The following is a 19087-nucleotide window of genomic DNA, read 5'->3' as shown; positions in this document are numbered from 1 at the left end:
GGCAAAGTTCCTCCAGGAATTGGGGAGCTTAGCGATTATGCAGCCCGCGACAAACTTGCCCGGTAACTCGCACTTAAGAAGCTCAAGCTACTTAACAATGCATATTATCTCATGAGCCTGCTCCAATACAGGACGGTTTTCAACCATCTTGTAATAGTGAAACCGCTCTATAATACACATCTCGCTCCCTGCATCGGCAGCCCCAAACTTAGATTCGAGCGCCTCCCACAAGTCCTTGGCAGACCGCACATGCAAATATACGTCAACCAGCTTATCTCCAATCACGCTCAGAACTGCCCCGAGGAACACGACAGTGGCCTCCTTGAATGCCTTCTCCTGTTCAGGAGCGATCGCTTCTGTGGGAGTCACACCGGCGACCCAGAACACGTTCATGGCCGTGAGCCATAAGGTGGTTTTAGTCTGCCAACGCTTAAAGTACGTCCCCGTAAACGGGGACGGTTTCAGTGCAGCAGCAAAACTAGAATTCAAAAAACTCCTACACAAATTAGGTTTTTGGATTGATAAGTAAATAGGCAGTTTTTTGATTAAATTAATCCATGAATAAATCATGAGCATGACATGGACAACATTGATAACACACTGATTACGATCTAATAGAGCATGTACTACGCACATAGTAGAAACATCTACGCATATCGCTAGTACTGCTACAACGGAAAGAAACACGAGAGGGATAAGCGATGTATACCCTCCAATCGGCCACGCGGTGGCGGTTGCGGTGACAGCAGCCGCGGCATCCTCGGCGGCCTTCTTGTCGGCCTCAGCCTTCTCAGCGGCGGCACGGTCGGCGTCGGTCGACATGGTGATGACGAAGGTGGTGCGGACGTAGATGAACAGAAGCGAGCAGTCGCGTAGTCGCTACCCAAAAACCTAATCGCCCCTCTCCCGTACAGGATCCGGAGAGGCGGGGTTTCGGAGGCCTGCTCTCCCGTCAACCGTGTACGCGGTGAACGGGATGGAGTCGCCGACGGCAGCAGCAGCAGAGGAACGACGTGGGCGTGGAAGCGGAGATGGAGATGCGTTTTGTTTTTCGCGGCGGCTAGGGTTGGCAGTGCCCCACATATATATGTGCGGCCGCGCGTGGAGAGACGTGGGCTGAACCCACATCCAAGTCGGTAGCCCATGATCCGACGTTTCAGATCATGGCCCTATCTGTCAAAGACTCTACCGACATCTCAGACTGTGGCCCTACCTGTCAAAGACTCTCCATTCCTGACCGGCAAAAAGAAGCGCATAGGAGTGAGCTCGGCTCAATCCCACAACCCGCGGCGCGGCGGGACGAGGCGGAATGCGCGAGGGCCTCATCTCTTCTCAAGCTCCAATAGCATGAGGGAGAGAATCCCTTATAAACCACTCCAACTTTCCTTCCACTTCCGGGGTGGGACTAAACTTCCCACCACCTTGTCATGCCACCTACATGGACCCTTAGAGATTAAATCTGAAATTGTCATATGAGCTCTAGGCCCATCTCATATTTCAACACGAATGTGATGCATCCCAAGGAGACGTAACATCAATGCTCCAAAAGCATGCCCCTCTGTATTGAGATTTAGCTCCAATGTAGAAAAGTTGGTAACGGAAAGCTTGTTCATCTCATGCGCAAAGTTCAGCAGCGCTACATCCGAATGAGAATGATTCTGCAAAACGACATCATAGTTATTAGGCATCAATCGTCGAATTAACTGATGCAACAAAAAATCTAGTAGATTCAGAAAGAGGACAGACAAGAGACATACATGGACAAATATGTCCAAGATCAGGACATGAATGCGAGAGGGCTTCGAACATGCGCCTTCTTGGTCGTTCTTGTTGTTGAGCACCCCATCTTTGTATTTGTAGCTCTCTCTCGTCACTAACCTCAGCCTCTCGAGCAACCAAAAATCAGACACAAGAGGCCACTGTGCAAACAAGCGTGTCAACAAGACCTTCTCCACCATTGGTGCCGAGATGGGCACGTTTAGGTCAGCGTTGGCCAGGACCTTCAGCTTCAGTTGCTTAAGCAGCGGAGTCCCAATGTCAATGCTCCGGCATTCCGTGTCTCCATAAGCATCAAGGTCAAGCTCCTCTAGCGAGGTCGAGTAGACTACAATGCTGTGTGTATGATTATCCTTGGTTGCCTTGAGAACGCGCAAGCGGGGGCATCGGGCGACCAATGTGGCAAGGGCGGCTACGGTGCAACCGTCGAGGGACAGCCTCTCGAGTGCGGGGAACTCGCCCGCCGGTGGCAGTGTGAAGCGGACGGAATTCAAGCTCATTTTGATCGCCGTGGTGCGACGGAAGCTGGGCAGGTCGACATTATAGCACTCATGGTAACTGTCGTCCGTGAGGACGAGCTCCTGGGGAGAGAATCCTGCCATGGCACCGAGAAAGGAGGCGAAGCGAGCGGCGCCAATTTTGTACTTTCTACGAATAGTGACGTAGTTGAGGCAGAGGAGAGACACGACAAGGCCGAGCACGGCAGCCGCTTCAAGGGAGGCGAGCGCCGCGATGAGCGAGTCTGGATCGGCGTCGCGAAAGGTGACGCTGAGCACACGTAGGCGTGGCGCGGCTGAGTATGGTGCCAAGGTCGACAATGTTGCCGGAGAGGGTCAACCTCTCGAGCACGGGGAGCTCGCCTGTGAGCGGCGGCTTGAGGCGGAGGTGACGCATGTCCAGTTCGATCGATGTGGCCCGGCGGAAGCACGGCATGGGATTTCGAGGGGGAGGTCTGGTTTTACAGGAGAAGGCTGCGGGAGGACGAAGACGAGCTCCTCCGGTGAGAGGCGCGCGGCGGCGCGCAGCAGCGACTTGGCGCGGATGTCGTCGGCCTTGCCCCACTCCGTCGACGGAAAAGACGGGAAACGGATGTCGAGAAGAGAAACGGCTGCGGGGAGAGCGACGCTGGCGAGCGCCGCTTCGATCTTGCTGATGGGGACGTCGCGGAAGGTGAGATTGGGGAGACGGGCCCAGAGGCCGCGCCACCGGAGCTGATTCGGTCATCTCCTTCTGGACCACAAATCGGGAGAGCTCGGCGGTGGCGGTGGCGGCGGCGGCGAGCGCCTGAGGCCATCACAAACGATATCGAGAACGGGAACAACTCCACTCCGTGGAGGCGTGTGGAGAAAAGAAACTTCTTGTACGCGTCGGCCAAACCCAGATTCCAAGCCCGGACACGGCCCATGAAGCAATATATTTCCATCTTTCTTCTCTCGGGCACTTCGGATAGGACAAGGTACCCAACCCTAAGTTTTTTTTAAAATAAATGCCACACGTTTGGCACGAAACAATTCCGCCCTAAAGTGTTGGTAAGTTTAGTTACCCGAGAATGGTAAAGCATAACAACTTTCTGTTTGGATGGCAAGTTTCAGTGTTTTTTGATTTTTTTCCTCGGATGACAATTTTAGTTGTAAAAAACGTAACGGCGGCGTTACTTCGTGCCACACGTGTGGCACTTATTATTTAGAAAAAAATATCAACCCCAAGTTTAGCATAACGATACCTATCCCTCTGTTAGGGTTTTACTCCTCCCGACGGTGCTTTGCTCTCCGTCGTGGAGATCTTCGATCCCCTGCCTTCTCCGACACTATTATCGGCCTCCTGGCCAGCGCGACGAGACTTTAGGGTTCTCCGTGTCACACTTCTGTTTCCTTTGTCTCATGATATATGTTGTCGGGCTCAAGGCCAATCGGTCACCCTTATTGTACCATGCCACTTTCTCGTCCTAGTGATGTTGACCTCAAAACTGGATTATCTCATAATCCTTGTGGCATGGCCATGCTTATCCAGGTCCACGAGGGACCTAGAGTATATCTTCTAGATCGGAGGGCAAATCCCATCCTGCTTGACAATGTCTCGCGGCATGAGTCTGGACAAGCCCGAAACTAACCTTGGTAACTACCCATTTATGGAGAGTAACGTTTGGTCGGCCTAAAGCAGGTGGGTCACCACCTCAAGTCCATGCGCCAACTCAGGTTTTAGGACATAGAACATATGTTGTACTAGAGACTCACAGATGACCTATCGTTGCGTCTCATTGTTGAGTCTATCTGACCTGGCATCCATCCCAGCTCGGATCCGGTCACCCGTACATGACCTCAGATCCAATCAGGTCCATGTAGTCCGGTTAGCATCAAATGCTCCGTGACTAGTGGAGATAAAGTCATCCATGTGTTGCATGCTAGTATACTAAGATATGAACACACATCACTATCCGACCAGGGACCATTTAAAACATATCATACAACATAATATCTCACAGACAAGTCTCATACTTGCCGACATGCATTATTGATATCATCCAAGGACTATATTGATTCGTAAACACACATGAATTACCATCATCTCCAAATAATCAGTTTCACAAGTTAATATTTTAGTTTCATATTTTTTTCACTCTTTTGAAATATGCGTTTTCTCATGCATAATTGCATGTTGCAGTGGACATTTCTCCATACATCAGTACATGTAATGATGGACCTTTTTCATGCATAGTTATGATGAGATAATATGCTTCCATGTTGAGATAAATACGTAGCTAGGCTTGTGTATTTAGGTATATAGGATACAAATAACATGCATGGTGCATGTTGGATGGGTACTTTCCATGCATGGTGGCATGGTGAGTCGGATCGATTTGATTGAGCGCTCATGCTGGTCAAAAGTCCCGTGCAAACAGTTTTTTTTCAACAAACGTATTGTTTCAGAAGGTTTCTGCAACAGAGGTCTTGTTTCAGAAAGAAAAAAATGGTTCAATGCTGAAGTTTTTTCAGCAACAGAGGACCTCTTCTTTAAAAACTGAGCATGAGAGAAAAACGAGCCGGTCGCTATCTTTCTATCTTGTTCAATCCCAAGCTGCAGCCGCTGCTCTCTCGTTGCTAGAGATAAATAATGGTGAGTACGCTGAGCAGACCTAGCTCAAGAATACCGGCCGTAATGATCCGCCTTCTGCAGCCTAATGAAAAATTCAGTCACCTCCGCTCCTACTTTTCTCTGTGCGAGTGCGGCGGTGAGGGCCAGCCGGCGGCACGTCGAGTCACCTCAGCATAACTAGCGCTGTGCACAGCAGTTCGATTTTCTCTTCATCTTTGATAAGCTGGGTAGCTAAGAGAAAATGGCTAGCTAGCTAATTACGTTGATATACAACATTAGCCAAACAGCTTAAAGTATTCTCAATACTCTAAAATATCGTGATATCTGAAAACTGTGGTATCTTATAGCTTCACGCTAAAATACTGTAGTTTTTAATACTTTGGGCTTTTTTAGCACTCTACTATCAAACACAGCCAGAGTCTACTTTCAGAAGGTTTCTGCAACAGAGGTCTTGTTTCAGAAAGAAAAAAATGGTTCGACGGTGAAGATTTTTTCTTCTGCAACAGGGCTCTTGTTTTGGAAATGTAACCACGGTTGCAGGAAGTGTCGGAGGAGTTCCGGCGTTAGAGCGTACGAGGCCAAGTATTGCAACACGACGCATATTTCAGAAACATAGCTTTAGTTGCAGAAATTGCCAGAGGAGTGCCTGGTATGAGAGCTCGTCGTCGTCGTGCAGTGCCCGGTGTGAGAGCTCGTCGCCATTGTGCAGGAATAGAGGCAGATGTTTGAGGTGCTGGGTCAGAGGAGGCGCGGCGACTCCGGCGGCCGGTGGCGCTCCATGACCGTGGCGCTCCGGCCATGGCGGGGCAGTGGTACTGTCTCAGCAGACCTTTGCAACAAGCTAGGTGTTCCAAAGCCCCTGAGCGCAACAAGCTAGGTGTTGCAAAGGTCCTCAGTGAAGGAAATATGCCCTAGAGGCAATAATAAAGTTATTATTTATTTCCTTATTTCATGATAAATGTTTATTATTCATGCTAGAATTGTATTAACCGGAAATATAATACATGTGTGAATACATAGACAAACAGAGTGTCACTAGTATGCCTCTACTTGACTAGCTCGTTGAATAAAAGATGGTTAAGTTTCCTAGCCATAGACATGAGTTGTCATTTGATTAACGGGGTCACATCATTAGATAATGATGTGATTGACTTGACCCATTCCGTTAGCATAGCACTTGATCGTTTAGTTTGTTGCTATTGCTTTCTTCATGACTTATACATGTTCCTATGACTATGAGATTATGCAACTCCCGTTTACCGGAGGAACACTTTGTGTGCCACCAAACTTCACAACGTAACTGGGTGATTATAAATGTGCTCTACAGGTGTCTCCGAAGGTACTTGTTAGGTTGGCGTATTTCGAGATTAGGATTTGTCACTCCGATTGTCGGAGAGGTATCTCTGGGCCCTCTCGGTAATGCACATCACTTAAGCCTTGCAAGCATTGCAACTAATGAGTTAGTTGCAGGATGATGTATTACGGAACGAGTAAAGAGACTTGCCGGTAACGAGATTGAACTAGGTATTGAGATACCGACGATCGAATCTCGGGCAAGTAACATACCGATGACAAAGGGAACAACGTATGTTGTTATGCGGTCTGACCGATAAAGATCTTCGTAGAATATGTGGGAGCCAATATGAGCATCCAGGTTCCGCTATTGGTTATTGACCGGAGACGTGTCTCGGTCATGTCTACATTGTTCTCGAACCCGTAGGGTCCGCACGCTTAAGGTTTCGATGACAGTTATATTATGAGTTTATGAGTTTTGATGTACCGAAGGTTGTTCGGAGTCCCGGATGTGATCACAGACTTGACGAGGAGTCTCGAAATGGTCGAGACATAAAGATCGATATATTGGACGACTATATTTGGACACCGGAAAGGTTCCGGGTAAGATTGGGACAATACCGGATCACCGGGAGGTTATCGGAACCCCCCGGGAGGTATATGGGCCTTATTGGGCCTTAGTGGAAAGGAGGGGAAAGGAGCAAGGGAGGGGGCGCCCCCCAATCCCAATCCGAATTGGGAGGGGGCCGGCCCCCCCTTTCCTTCCTCCCTCCTTCCTCTTCCTTCCTTCTCCTACTCCTAATAGGAAAAAGGGGAGTCCTACTCCCGGTGGGAGTTGGACTCCCCCCCTTGGGCGCGCCACCCTCCTCCACTCCTTTATATACGGGGGCAGGGGGGCACCCCAGAGACACAAAAATTGATCATCGATCTCTTAGCCATGTGCGGTGCCCCCCTCCACCATAATCCTCGATAATATTGTAGCGGTGCTTAGGCGAAGCCCTGCGACAGTAGAACATCAAGATCGTCACCACGCCGTCGTGCTGACGGAACTCATCCCCGACACTTTGCTGGATCGGAGTCCGGGGATCGTCATCGAGCTGAACGTGTGCTAGAACTCGGAGGTGCCGTAGTTTAGATGCTTGATCGGTCGGGCCGTGAAGACATACGACTACATCAACCGCGTTGTGCTAACGCTTTAGCTTCCGGTCTACGAGGGTACGTAGACAACACTCTCCCTCTCGTTGCTGTGCATCACCATGATCTTGCATGTGCGTAGGAATTTTTTTGAAATTACTACGTTCCCCAACAGTGGCATCCAAGCCTAGGTTTTATGTGTTGATGTTATATGCACGATTAGAACACAAGTGAGTTGTGGGCGATATAAGTCATACTGCTTACCAGCATGTCATACTTTGGTTCGGCGGTATTGTTGGATGAAGCGGCCCGGACCGACATTACGCGTACGCTTACGCGATACTGGTTCTACCGACGTGGTTTGCACACAGGTGGCTGGCGGGTGTCAGTTTCTCCAACTTTAGTTGAACCGAGTGTGGCTACGCCCGGTCCTTGCGAAGGTTAAAACAACACCAACTTGACAAACTATCGTTGTGGTTTTTGATGCGTAGGTAAGATTGGTTCTTGCTAAGCCCGTAGCAGCCACGTAAAACTTGCAACAAACAAAGTAGAGGACGTCTAACTTGTTTTTGCAGGGCATGTTGTGATGTGATATGGTCAAGGCATGATGCTAAATTTTATTGTATGAGATGATCATGTTTTATAACCAAGTTATCGGCAACTGGCAGGAGCCATATGGTTGTCGCTTTATTGTATGCAATGCAATCACCCTGTAATGCTTTACTTTATCACTAAGCGGTAGCGATAGTCGTAGAAGCATAAGATTGGCGAGACGACAATGATGCTACGATGGAGATCAAGGTGTCGCGCCGGTGACAATGGTGATCATGACGATGCTTCGGAGATGGAGATCACAAGCACAAGATGATGATGGCCATATCATATCACTTATATTGATTGCATGTGATGTTTATCTTTTATGCATCTTATCTTGCTTTGATTGACGGTAGCATTATAAGATGATCTCTCACTAAATTTCAAGATAAAAGTGTTTTCCCTAAGTATGCACCGTTGCCAAAGTTCGTCGTGCCCAGACACCACGTGATGATCAGGTGTGATAAGCTCTACGTCCATCTACAACGGGTGCAAGCCAGTTTTGCACACGCAGAATACTCAGGTTAAACTTGACGAGCCTAGCATATGCAGATATGGCCTCGGAACACGGAGACCGAAAGGTCGAGCGTGAATCATATAGTAGATATGATCAACATAGTGATGTTCACCATTGAAACTACTCCATCTTACGTGATGATAGGACATGGTTTAGTTGATTTGGATCACGTGATCACTAAGAGGATTAGAGGGATGTCTATCTAAGTGGGAGTTCTTAAGTAATATGATTAATTGAACTTTAATTTATCATGAACTTAGTCCTGGTAGTATTATCATATCTATGTTGTAGATCAATAGCTCGCGTTTAGCTCCCATGTTTTATTTTTGATATATTCCTAGAGAAAACTAAGTTGAAAGATGTTAGTAGCAATGATGCGGATTGGATCCGTGATCTGAGGTTTATTCTCATTGTTGCACAGAAGAATTATGTCTTTGATGCACCGCTAGGTGACAAACCTATTGCAGGAGCAGATGCAGATGTTATGAACATTTGGCTAGCTCAATATGATGACTACTTGATAGTTTAGTGCACCATGCTTAAATGTCTTAGAATCGGGACTTCAAAGATGTTTTGAACGTCATGGACCATATGAGATGTTCCAGGAGTTGAAGCTAATATTTCAAGCAAATACCCGAGTTGAGAGATATGAAGTCTCCAACAAGTTCTATAGCTAAAAGATGGAGGAGAATAGCTCAAGCAGTGAGCATGTGCTCAGATTGTCTGGGTACTACAATCGCTTGAATCAAGTGGGAGTTAATCTTCCAGATAAAATAGTGATTGACAGAATTCTCTAGTCACCATCACCAAGTTAGTAGAACTTCGTGATGAACTATAATATGCAAGGGATAACGGAAACGATTCCAAGCTCTTCGTGATGCTGAAATCAACGAAGGTAGAAATCAAGAAAAGCATCAAGTGTTGATGGTAAACAAAACCACTAGTTTAAAGTAAAGGGACAAAGGGAAGAAAGAGGAACTTCAAGAAGAACGGCAAGCAAGTTGCTGCTCAAGTAAAAAAACCCAAGTCTGGACCTAAGCCTGAAACTGAGTGCTTGTACTGCAAAGGGACTGGTCACTGGAAGCGGAACTACCCCAAGTAATTGACGGATAAGAAGGATGCCAAAGTGAACATAGGTATATTTGATATACATGTTATTGATGTGTACTTTACTAGTGTTTATAGCAACCCTTCAATATTTGATACTAGTTCAGTTGCTAAGAGTAGTAACTCGAAACGGGAGTTGCAGAATGAACAGAGACTAGTTAAGGGTGAAGTGACGATGTGTGTTGGAAGTGGTTCCAATATTGATATGATCATCATCGCACACTCCCTATACTTTCGGAATTAATGTTGAACCTAAATAAGTGTTATTTGGTGTTTGCGTTAAGCATAAATATAATTGGATCATATTTATTGCAATACGGTTATTCATGTAAGTTAGAGAATAATTGTTGTTCTGTTTACATGAATAAAACCTTCTATGGTCATACACCCAATGAAAATGGTTTGTTGGATCTCGATTGTGGTGATACACATATTCATAATATTGAAGCCAAAAAATGCAAAGTTAATAATGATAGTGCAACTTATTTGTGGCACTGTCGTTTAGGTCATATTGGTCAAAAAATGCAAAGTTAATAATAATATTAACGCATGAAGAAAATCCATGCTGATGGGCTTTTGGAATCACTTGATTATGAATCAGTTGATGCTTGCAAACCATGCCTCATAGGCAAGATGACTAAGACTCCGTTCTCCGGAACAATGGAGCAAGCAACAGATTTGTTGGAAATCATACATACTGATGTATGTGGTCCAATGAATATTGAGGCTCGCGACAGGTATCATTATTTTCTGATCTTCACAGATGATTTGAGCAGATATGAGTATATCTACTTGATGAAACACAAGTCTGAAACATTTGAAAAGTTCGAAGAATTTCAGAGTGAAGTGGAGAATCATCGTAACAAAAATAAAAGTCTCTACGATATGATCGCAGAAGTAAAATATTTGAGTTACGAGTTTGGCTTTCAGTTAAAACAATGTGAAATAGTTTCACTACTCACGCCACCTGGAACACCACAGTGTAATGGTGTGTCCGAACGTCATAACCGTACTTTATTAGATATAGTGCGATCTATGATGTCTCTTACCGATCTACCACTGTCGTTTTGGGGTTATGCATTAGAGACAGCCACATTCACGTTAAAAAGGGCACCATCTAAATCCGTTGAGACGACACCGTATGAACTGTGGTTTGGCGAGAAATCTGAGCTGTCGTTTCTTAAAGTTTGAGGTTGCAATGCTTATGTGAAAAAGTTTCAACCTGATAAGCTCAAACCCAAATCGGAGAAGTGCATCTTCATAGGATACTCAAAAAGAATATGTTGGGTACACCTTCTATCACAGATCCGAAGGCAAGATATTCATTGCTGAGAATGGATCCTTTCTAGAGAAGGAGTTTCTCTCAAAAGAAGTGAGTGGGAGGAAAGTAGAACTTGATGAGGTAACTGTACCTGCTCTCTTATTGGAAAGTAGTTCATCATAGAAATCTGTTCCTGTGACTACTACACCAATTAGTGAGGAAGCTAATGATGATGATCATGTAACTTCAGATCAAGTTACTACCGAACCTCGTAGGTAAACCAGAGTGAGATCCGCACCAGAGTGGTACGGTAATCCTGTTCTGGAGGTCATGTTACTTGACCATGACGAGCCTATGAACTATGAGGAAGCGATGATGAGCCCAGATTCCGTGAAATGGCTTGAGGCCATGAAATCTGAGATGAGATCCATGTATGAGAACAAAGTATGGACTTTGATTGACTTGCCCATTGATCGGCGAGCCAATGAGATTAAATGGATCTTCAAGAGGAAGACGGACGCTGATAGTAGTGTTACTATCTACAAAGATAGAATTATCGCAAAAAGTTTTTCGACAAGTTCAAGGTGTTGACTATGATGAGATTTTCTCACTCGTATCTATGCTTAAGTCTGTCCGAATCATGTTAGCAATTGCCGCATTTTATGAAATCTGGCAAATTGATAAACAAAACTGCATTCCTTAATGGATTTATTAAAGAAGAGTTGTATATGATGCAACCAGAAGGTTTTGTCAATCCTAAAGGTACTAACAAAATATGCAAGCTCCAGCGATCCATCTATGGACTGATGCAAGCATCTTGGAGTTGGAATATACGCTTTGATAAGTTGATCAAAGCATATAGTTTTATACAGACTTGCGGTGAAGCATGTATTTACAAGAAAGTGAGTGGGAGCACTACAACATTTCTGATAAGTATATGTGAAAGACATATTGTTGATCGGAGATAATGTAGAATTATTCTGCAAATCATAAAGGAATATTTGAAAGGAGTTTTTCAAAGAAAGACCTCGGTGAAGCTGCTTACATATTGAGCATCAAGATCTATAGAGATAGATCAAGATACTTGATAAGTTTTTCAATGAGTACATACCTTGACAAGATTTTGAAGTAGTTCAAAATGGAACAGTCAAAGAAGAAAGTTCTTGCCTGTGTTACAAGGTGTGAAGTTGAGTAAGACTCAAAACCCGACCACGACAGAAGATAGAGAGAGAATGAAAGTCATTCCCTATGCCTTAGCCATAGGTTCTATAAAGTATGCCATGCTGTGTACCCGACCTATTGTATACCCTGCCCTGAGTTTGGCAAGGGAGTACAATAGTGATCTAGGAGTAGATCACTGGACATTGGTCAAAATTATCCTCAGTGGAATAAGGATATGTTTCTCGATTATGGAGGTGACAAAAGGTTCGTTGTAAAGGGTTACGTCGATGCAAGTTTTGACACTGATCCAGATGACTCTAAGTCTCAATCTAGATACATATTGAAAGTGGGAGCAATTAGCTAGAATAGCTCCATGCAGAGCATTGCTGACATAGAAATTTGCAAAATACTTACGGATCTGAATGTGGCAGACCCGTTGACTAAACTTCTCTCACAAGCAAAACATGATCACACCTTAGTACTCTTTGGGCGTCAATCACATAGCGATGTGAACTAGATTATTTAATCTAGTAAACCCATTGGGTGTTGGTCACATGATGATGTGAACTATGGGTGTTAATCACATGGTGATGTGAACTATTGATATTAAATCACATGGCGATGTGAACTAGATTATTGACTCTAGTGCAAGTGGGAGACTGAAGGAAATATGCCCTAGAGGCAATAATAAAGTTATTATTTATTTCCTTATTTCATGATAAATGTTTATTATTCATGCTAGAATTGTATTAACCGGAAATATAATACATGTGTGAATACATAGACAAACAGAGTGTCACTAGTATGCCTCTACTTGACTAGCTCGTTGAATAAAAGATGGTTAAGTTTCCTAGCCATAGACATGAGTTGTCATTTGATTAACGGGGTCACATCATTAGATAATGATGTGATTGACTTGACCCATTCCGTTAGCATAGCACTTGATCGTTTAGTTTGTTGCTATTGCTTTCTTCATGACTTATACATGTTCCTATGACTATGAGATTATGCAACTCCCGTTTACCGGAGGAACACTTTGTGTGCCACCAAACGTCACAACGTAACTGGGTGATTATAAAGGTGCTCTACAGGTGTCTCCGAAGGTACTTGTTGGGTTGGCGTATTTCGAGATTAGGATTTGTCACTCCGATTGTCGGAGAGGTATCTCTAGGCCCTCTCGGTAATGCACATCACTTAAGCCTTGCAAGCATTGCAACTAATGAGTTAGTTGCAGGATGATGTATTACGGTACGAGTAAAGAGACTTGCCGGTAACGAGATTGAACTAGGTATTGAGATACCGACGATCGAATCTCGGGCAAGTAACATACCGATGACAAAGGGAACAACGTATGTTGTTATGCGGTCTGACCGATAAAGATCTTCGTAGAATATGTGGGAGCCAATATGAGCATCCAGGTTCTGCTATTGATTATTGACCGGAGACGTGTCTCGGTCATGTCTACATTGTTCTCGAACCCGTAGGGTCCGCACGCTTAAGGTTTCGATGACAGTTATATTATGAGTTTATGAGTTTTGATGTACCGAAGGTTGTTCGGAGTCCCGGATGTGATCACGGACTTGACGAGGAGTCTCGAAATGGTCGAGACATAAAGATCGATATATTGGACGACTATATTTGGACACCGGAAAGGTTCCGGGTAAGATTGGGACAATACCGGATCACCGGGAGGTTATCGGAACCCCCCGGGAGGTACATGAGCCTTATTGGGCCTTAGTGGAAAGGAGGAGAAAGGAGCAAGGGAGGGGGCGCCCCTCCCAAGCCCAATCCGAATTGGGAGGGGGGCTGGCCCCCCCTTTCCTTCCTCCCTCCTTCCTCTTCCTTCCTTCTCCTACTCCTAATAGGGAAAAGGGGAGTCCTACTCCCGGTGGGAGTTGGACTCCCCCCCTTGGGCGCGCCACCCTCCTTGGCCGGTCCCCTCCTCCACTCCTTTATATACGGGGGCAGGGGGCACCCCAGAGACACAACAATTGATCATTGATCTCTTAGCCGTGTGCGGTGCCCCCCTCCACCATAATCCTCAATAATATTGTAGCGGTGCTTAGGCGAAGCCCTGCGACGGTAGAACATCAAGATCGTCACCACGCCGTCGTGCTGACGGAACTCATCCCCGACACTTTGCTGGATCGGAGTCCGGGGATCGTCATCGAGCTGAACGTGTGCTAGAACTCGGAGGTGTCGTAGTTTCGGTGCTTGATCGGTCGGGCCGTGAAGACATACGACTACATCAACCGCGTTGTGCTAACGCTTCCGCTTCCGGTCTACGAGGGTACGTAGACAACACTCTCCCCTCTCGTTGCTGTGCATCACTATGATCTTGCGTGTGCGTAGGAATTTTTTTAAAATTACTACGTTCCCCAACACTCAGTTGGCTGGAATGGTAGATCGGACGACTATTTTGGGTGGCATCCGACTGCTACCTAGGCGGCCGATCTAATCGGTTTATCACCCGGTGGACGCGTAGCACTGCCCTATGTAGTTTGCATGTTAAGGAAAGTAAAATTGGTGGGGATGAACTATTTTGAAGTATATGGATTATATTCCATCTATGCTAGGAAAATCCACCTCACATTTAAATTCAAAACTTACAGAAGGATATAAATTTCTCAAAACATTAAAGAAAATGGATGAAACAAATCCAATTCCACATATATGCTCCATCACTACAACAAAAAGAGTTCCACGACAGTTGGATCTTATGGATTATTATGTAGTATGAAGTTCTAAGGCAGATGGCTGCAAGTAGTAACTTGCTGGAAGGACCGGCCCATCTTCTAGTTTCAAGATCCTTGAGTCGGCACGTCCATACATATGAACCCACTTTCAAAAAAAAACATTTTAGACGTGTTTTAAAATGTTAAAAAATTCAAAACAAAGTGTCACACATACATGTTCCCAAATATTTGTGTGCGGCATAAAGTTTTGTGAAAAAATATCTTTTTGTTTTGTCTTCGCAAAAAAAGACAACAGTGCTTCTAAATAGCGTTTCACGACATTTTTTTTTGTCTTTTTGGCACATGCCATAAAAAATTATTTTTCCATCAAACTTTATGCGTGCACATAGAACATGGAGATGTACCCGTGCAATCTTTTTTTCAGATTTTTTTGGCATTTATAAATGTGTTTCCCGAAGTAGGTTCATATGTACACGGGTTTCATCCATGCACTTCCCCAAGATCTCTTGCCTACTCCATGGCCTCTCCCTCATCCTCAATGGTGGAGCCAGGAATAGACCACAGCCCATGCAACATTGTTGCTATAGTGTGAGACAGTCCATGGGGCTTCCTGGCAACGCCCCTAGCCACTGCCCTGCCTGCCTGGCCCCTGACGCCGCCGTTGCTCATCCTATTTGCAACCTCTCCTTCATAATAGTCAAATGGGTCTAAAGAAGCCAAAGAAATTTGCTTTGTCGTCTCCCATCATCATGAAATAGAGATCATGCCCGATATACCGACCAAAATCACAAGAAACAAGATTGGGGATGGGGATACCAGAGCTGCCAAAATAGTCCACAAGACATATGGAGGCCTGTATGGTGTTATCCAGCAGGTTGACAGCGAGCAAATCCATCAAGTCCCCAGAGTGTCTCGACACGGAGCTCATACTCTTTCTTCCAGCCCATGTCTTGCTCCAGCAACCTCCAAATTGTTATGGTGCGGTCCTTGAGGTCGACATGTTGGAGGGCGCCATCAATGGAAATAAACTTGATGGTGGAGTCCCGGACGACTCCCATGTTGTGGTAGGCTTTCGGCTGTGCCACCCGGCTGTTGCTGCGGTGGTGATCCGCTCCAGAGTATTTGATAAAAAACTACCATATTAGGGGTTATCGTCCCACAGAACTACCACATTTAAAAAAGTGACTGATAACTAACAAAAATTTCTAATTTTGTGACTAAAAACTACCACTTTTGAAAAATGGTCAGTTTAGATGATTTAAGCACGTTTATGACATGCGGGACCCACCTGTCAGGGCTGATGTGGCGGCAAAGTCAACTCCGTTTATTTTGACCGTTAAGCTGACCGTCATGACAGGTGGGGCCCATACGTCGGTCCCTTTAAAAAAATAAAAACAACCAGGTCCCTATAACTTTTAAAAAAGCAATTAGATCCTTGCAAGTTTTATAAAAAAGCAATCAAGTCCTTTTCAGTTTTTTAGTAAAAGCAATTGGGTCCCTGCGGACGAGCTCGTCGCCGGAGCCGGCTGTCGGTGTCGCGAGCTACTACTCGATGGTAGATGCGGGCCTGGCCGACCGCCGAGCGCGACCGTGTGTGGGCTGCAGGGGGCGGTGCGGCACTGGGAGGAGGAGGCGGGGCGAGTCCTGAGCGCGGGTCGGGGAGGGTTCGCACGGCGGCGGCAGAGGCGGGAGCCAAGTAGCAGCGGGGCTGCGGCGGGGGACGCAGGCCGGCGGGCAGCGCGGGCGGTTTGTGGCGGCCGGGCCGGCAAGCCGCAACGGCAGCAAGCCAGCAGGGGGCGCGGGGCAGGAGCTCCGCGGCAGCAGGCAGGGGAGGCCAGGGGCTCGCCGGCGCGGGAAGCAGAGGGCAACAGTGGGGACAACGGCGGTAGCGATGGCGCCTAGGAGCAGGAGAGCAGCCGTAGGGCCGCGGCCACAGCGGCGAGACGAACGGCAGCGAGATAGAGAGAGGAAGAAGAAGAATGACGTGTGGGCCCACCTGTCATAACGGTCAGCTCAACGGTCAAAATGAACAGAGTTGACTTTGCCGCCACGTCAGCCTTGATAGATGGGTCCCGCATGTCATAAACGTGTTTAAATTGTCTAAACTGACCATTTTTCAAAAGTGATAGTTTTTAGTCACAAAATTAAATTTTTTTGGTAGTTATCAGTCACTTTTTTAAATGTGGTAGTTCTGTGGGACGGCAACCCCTAATATGGTAGCTTTTTGTCAAATACCCTCCGCTCCAGGCAGGGAAAAGAAGCCAAACTTCAGCACGGGGTCGTGGTCACCATCGTCGTTCAAGAGGGCCTCGCAGAGGCAGTAAGTGACGCCCCGCAGGAGGTGTGCCCAGTAGCTGATGCCCTTGACCGAAAACACCATGTCGGCTTGGAAGCTGCTCATGTCGACGAGGGACGTGTGTTTGGGAACGAGTACAAGATCAATCCTACTTGTGCACAATTCCTAACCTACCCTGCTGTAAACCAATAGATCAGATTTGTTCGACCCTGTACATTCAGGGTCAAAGTACTACACAAACGCGAACGGCAGCACAAGAAGGAAAAAAATATATATTCTATCTACCGATCCAAAATTAAGCAGCAACATAGATACTTTGGTGACAGGAAAGTTTCTTCATCTATTGTGGAAAGTTCACCTCTCGAGCCAAATGATTATATGATAAAATTGGGTAGGATATTATGCATAGAACGAACCAAAATCTGAAGTTTTAAATCCGAGAGTAGTCTGAGCAGGACATAAGACAAGATACGAACTCCAGCATACAGGCGCAATCGAAGCATTACCTACTCATACATAGAATGATTATGTGATGTTGCCTCTAGCTACTTTAGCCGTAGAACCCGTAGGCGTGGGCAGCTGGTGACCAAGGTGCCAACATCGATGGTACTGCAGCACCCTAGTAGGATTAGCCTCTCAAGCACCGGGAACTCGTCCATCGACAGCGATGTGGAGCATACCTTTTGCAAATTCATCTCGATCGACGTGGCATGGCGAAAGCAGGGCACGTCCGCATTAATGTGTCTGCCTGCACCATACCTCATATTGAAATTGCATCCCTCAAAGTTGTCGACGACGACGAGCTCTTGCGGCGACAGCCTCGCTGCGGTGCAGAGAAGAGAGGTGAAGCAAGCATCATCATCAATGCAGTCTCTCCATGGAATGCTGATGCCGAGGAGGGACAATGTGAGGCCAACTGGGGCCATGTCTACAAGTGTGGCGAGTGCCGCCTCGAGCGAACCGAGCGCCATCCCATGGAAGTTGACACTAAGCACGCGTAGGCATGGGCATCGGTTAAGCAATGTGCCAGGGTCGGCGATGTTGCCAGAGAGGAACAATTTCTCGAGTGCCCGAAACTCGCCTGCCGGCGGCAGTGTGAGCTCTTGTGAGTTGGGGTAGGTCACGCTGAGCACACGCAATCGCAGACACTGGCAGAGGCTGAGCAAGTTGCCAAGGCCGTCACGTCAATATCTCCAGTGATGGACATGTCATATTTGCCGGGAGAGTTGAGGCTGAGCACGCGCAGGCGGGGGCAGCGGCTGAGCAATACGTCAAGATGTATGATGTAACCGGTGAGGGATAATCTCTCCAGCGAGGTGAACTCGCCAGCAAACGGCGGCGCGACATCGATACTGAAGACCCGCGATTCCAGCTCCATCGAGGTGGTGCAGTGGAAACAGGGTAGGTTGATGGCTCCCCACTCACACCTGTTGACCGAAGAGGTGAAGACGAGCACCCTCGGCGCGACCCGTGCGGCGGCGCGCAACAACGAGCTGGCAAGGTCGGCAGTGTATCTCGTTTCAAGGCAGATGTCTAGGGTGGACATCGCCATCGTCGAAGCAGCGAATTGGGTGGTGAGTATAGCTTCAATCCTCGCGGGCTCGAGATTGCGGAAGGTGAGATCTGCGAGACCGGTCCAGAGGCCGCGCCACCGGCGAGAGAGGAGGCCGGTCTGCACGGCGGTGCGGACACAGCGTACGCGTGTGAGGATCAGGAGAAGCATCTCGTCCGGGAGGGAGCTGATGAGATCCGTGTTCCGGGGATGAGGTCCATGCGGCGGCGAGCGCCGGAGGCGGCGCCCCGATCGCAATTCCATCGGCAGGGATACGTTTCTTTTAGGCAAACTGGGAGGGATACGTGAAGGTGAAGCCCTGCCACTTCGTTTTAGAGAGAAGGAATAAAAACTGACTCCGCACCTCACCCGTTTATTTCGCACCCAGCCCAGCCCATGATATATAGCCCAAAAGCTGAGCATGTCATCCAGCATGTCTCCGTATGTTTCTCCTCAAAACAATTAAAAAAACCACGAGCACCAAGCTGGTCAGTTGCCATGCGTTCGGCTGGACTCCGTCTCCTCGTTGTAGTCGGCGGCATCGTCCTGCTTGGTCGTCTTCTCAGCGATTTCGTTGATCAACGGCCGGCAAGGAACGCGATGGAAA

General features: G+C 47.0%; 1 pseudogene; it reads right to left on the bottom strand.

The window, feature by feature from the left end:
- Positions 1-17473: 17473 nt before the first annotated feature.
- Positions 17474-18744, bottom strand: LOC147976910 (uncharacterized; annotated as a pseudogene).
- Between the last annotated feature and the right edge of the window lie 343 nt (positions 18745-19087).

This window comes from Triticum urartu, chromosome 4A (assembly GCF_056163025.1).
Source record: "Triticum urartu cultivar PI428250 chromosome 4A, HENAU_Tu73, whole genome shotgun sequence".
Classification (NCBI taxonomy): Eukaryota; Viridiplantae; Streptophyta; class Magnoliopsida; order Poales; family Poaceae; genus Triticum; species Triticum urartu.
Note: the sequence above shows the minus strand (reverse complement) of the source record. Positions and strands in the feature narration are given on the sequence as shown.